We start from the raw sequence: 3,722 nt of genomic DNA on the forward strand, positions 1-3,722 counted from the left end.
CGTGGAGCCTCAGGCCAGCTGTGAGGCATCATCAGATGGGTGAGTGACCCTGGAAGGAGCCTAGGAGGTCCTCAGAGTAAAGGATGACATCTGTCCTTGTTCCCCTCTCAACATTCAAGCTCAATGCACAGCATCTGCCTGAATCGGGTACTGAACACAAGGAAGGTGGGAGGTAAAAGGGTTGCCAGCCAAGAGTGCTGCCCTTCCTCCCACAAAACTATACAAGGCACAGTTATAGTTCAGCACTGTGGACAGACAAGCTGAAAATGAGGCTCTAAGTCATGGAAAACTAACTGAATTCTCCCTACCTGCACTCAGGAAGGGAGAGTTACCTTCTGGCTGATTTCTTTTCTACCCAAATTCCTGCTGCTGTAAACGGAGGAACCACAAGATTCAGGTAGCCAATGATATCCATCCTTTGGGAACATGGTAGCCCTTCAGGAAAAAGTGGAAGCCCCATCTCACCTGGACCTGGGCTGCTGAATGCCCAGCTTCTCTCCTCCCCTCTTCATGGCTCCCCTCCACATGCCTCACAGGGTGCTGAGGACACAAAGCTGGGGAAAGAAAAAGAAATCATGGAAGCAGCTCTTCCTACCCAAAGCTCCACCACATAGGCCCTTCCTCCTGGAGGGATAAGGAGAACCAGCCTCCACCCCTGCTCTTACTTTCATGGGCAAGGAAAAAGATCCCCTTCTTCATTCTACAGATGAAGGAAATGGGGCTAAGAGAAGGAAAGGAATATAACCTGAATACACAAAACCCTTACTGATACCCTGTAACATACTATGAGATATCAACTCTAAGATGCAGTGTCTGTTCACAACCTTTCTAAGCCAGAGCCCTCAGCTGCACATTAATTCTCATGCATCCTATCCTAGAGATATCACTACCACTTTATCTGCCACTGAGGTATTTCCAATTCCCTTTAGCTCTAAGTCTGCACAAAGACATATATGGGCCATAAATCCCCTGCCCTAAAGAACCCCTGAATTCCCAGCTCTAATCCCCACTGTGGTGGATCACTGTAAGAAGAGGCCACACATGACAGCCAACATGCCTACAGATACAGGCCCTTAACTCACCCCAGGAGGCCCATGGGTCAACAGGTGCCATCCCCCAGGACTGGTCCATAATAGTACCTGCACAGAAGAATCAGGTTATGTCTATGACACCAAACCCAGTGAATAAAGGTGACAAAATGGAAAAGGATACTGTCTCGCTAGCAGACATGATGTTCCATAAAAAGAGTCCAAAGGATGTGAAAATTCCAGCACAAACTGAATTTACATAGGAAATACAAGTGGGTTAGTGTTAGGAAGTATATTGATATGATATAGCCATAGAACAATCAAAAAAAGAATCTTTAAAAAGTTGAAGAGGTATCTGACAAAATGTAATTTTAACTTTTTTAAAATGTTAGTTGGGCCGGGAGTGGTGACGCACGCTTGTAATCCCCACGCTTGGGAGGCAGAGACAAGAGGATCGCGCAGGTTCGAAGCCAGCCGCATGCGCTGGCTTAGGACACCCTGTTTCCAAATAAAAATGTAAAAATAGGTCTGGGAGTGTAACCCGGAGGTAGAAGGGCTTCCAGGAACCCCAGTACCACCAAAAAAAAAAAAATATATATATATATATATATATATATATATATATGTTAGTTGGATCTCTTGGATCTCTTTCTTGATGTCTTTACTGCTGAATCCTCTCTTTTAGAAAAAAACAGCACTAATGATGCCACACTATCATTTAACATTATTTTGAAATTATAGATCAAGGCCAGGAATGTAGCACAGTGGTAGAATGCAGCCTGGTATGTGTGAGACCTTGGATTCAAGCCCCAGATATAATCATATATATATATATATATATATATATATATATATATATATATATATATATATATAGTAAAGTCAGTTACAAACCAATACTATACAAATGAAAAATAATAGTAAAGGTAAAAAAAATATAGTAACAATAAAGACAATGTTTTGATTTTTATGAAATGTCTTCTAAGAAACTCCACAAATCACTAGGAAATCTTAAAGCCACTTTTCAGGATCTATGAAATTTATAAAAGTTGGTCTTTTATACCAATAATTTTGCCCCTTAACCACCAACTGATTCTAATCCTCAATCAGTTCTAATTACGGACTAAGGCAAACCTTTATCCATTCCCAAAGCCCTCAGCCCTAACCCACAAGTACAGCAGATCTCAACTAGGTGAGGCCTGGCAAACACAAGATTTGGACTTACCCCAAGAGGCCCATGGATTGATGGCGGCCATCCCTGAGGACTGATCAACCATGAGGCTGTCCAGGAACAGCTTGATTCCAAGCCTAGAGACAAAAGTGGAAAAAACAAAAATGGTCCTTTCTCAACAAAGTCTAGTGGGAACAAAGAAAACCAAGGAGCAACAAGACTCCTAGGAAGCATTAAAAGAGACTAATTTACACATGAAAACGTAATAGAATTCCTGGAGAGAAATGAAGTGTAACCTGAATAAGCTGAAAAAGAGCTTTATCCTGGACAGGAGCCATTCATTCCTGAGGAAGAGACAGTTGACTTGTGTAGAACTTTTCCACTGGTCTGACAAAAATTACTGCAATTCTACCTGCACTCCTCATACATTAGTAATGTAGGACTGGAGGAAAGGGAAAATAGGCAGTGACAGCTCAATGGGCAGGAGTTTCTTTGAGGGTAGTGATAGAAGTGTTCTGGAATTAGATCATGGTGATGGCTGTACAACTTATGAATATACAACAAAACCACAGAATTGCACACTTGAAAAATGGTATGGTGGTCAACATATCATGTAAATTTTATCTTAAAAAAAAAAATCAGACGGCACAGTGCTGTCTGTTATTCCAGGGACTAGGGAGTCCAAGGCCAGCTTGGGCAACTTCGATGCTGTCTCAAAATAAAAAGAGAAATAAACGGCTGGAGATGTAGCTCAGTGCTTGAGTACCCCTGGGCTCGATACTGTAGAAAGGAGAGTGAAAAAGAAAAAGACTCCACCGACAAGTCCTACCGGGCCCCCGTCTGTCCCCTTATGGTGTGTCAGAGTCAGACGGGTCCCGAGTCCAGACCCCCGACTGCCCAGACCCCAGGTCTTTGTGCCTGTCCGGCGACTCCCTGACGGATGCCGGGTCATGTGTATAAAGCACTGGCGAGCCCCCTGGACCTCAGAAGCCGCGGGATCTGCGGCGAGACGCAAAGCAGGCAGACTCTGTTGCACCTTTGTATTCTGACAACACCCCGCCCCGTCCCTCCACCCCACCCACATCTGACGTCCTAAACAGCCCTTTAAGTGAGCCCGCACGGATGAGGATCGCCTGCTGGGAAACTAACCGGGGTCTCTGTGGCCACCACGGGGGTCGGCGGCGCCCGGGCTCCCCGGGCTCCCGCCGCGGACGCGCCGCTCGGGCAGGGGGCGGGGAGCGGCGGCCTTACCTGGCTCGGGCCGCCCGGCCGGCTGGGGCCGCGGGCGCTCCTCCCTCGCCGTGGCCGCCGGCCGAGCGCCGGGAACAAAGTGCGCGGGCCCGACTCAGGGCTCTCCGGGGCCCGCCCGGGCAGGCCGCGCGCCCACTGGGTCCCGGGGGGTCGAGGGACCGGGGCTCGGGGGCGCGGAGCCCGCGCGGAAAGGACAGGCGCAGAACCCGCCCTGCGCCGCCCCCGACCGCCGGCGCCGCCTCCGCGCGCCCGCTCTCCAGACCCTCCGGCCT

Source organism: Muscardinus avellanarius (genome assembly GCF_963383645.1).
Source record: "Muscardinus avellanarius genome assembly, chromosome: 10".
Classification (NCBI taxonomy): domain Eukaryota; kingdom Metazoa; phylum Chordata; class Mammalia; order Rodentia; family Gliridae; genus Muscardinus; species Muscardinus avellanarius.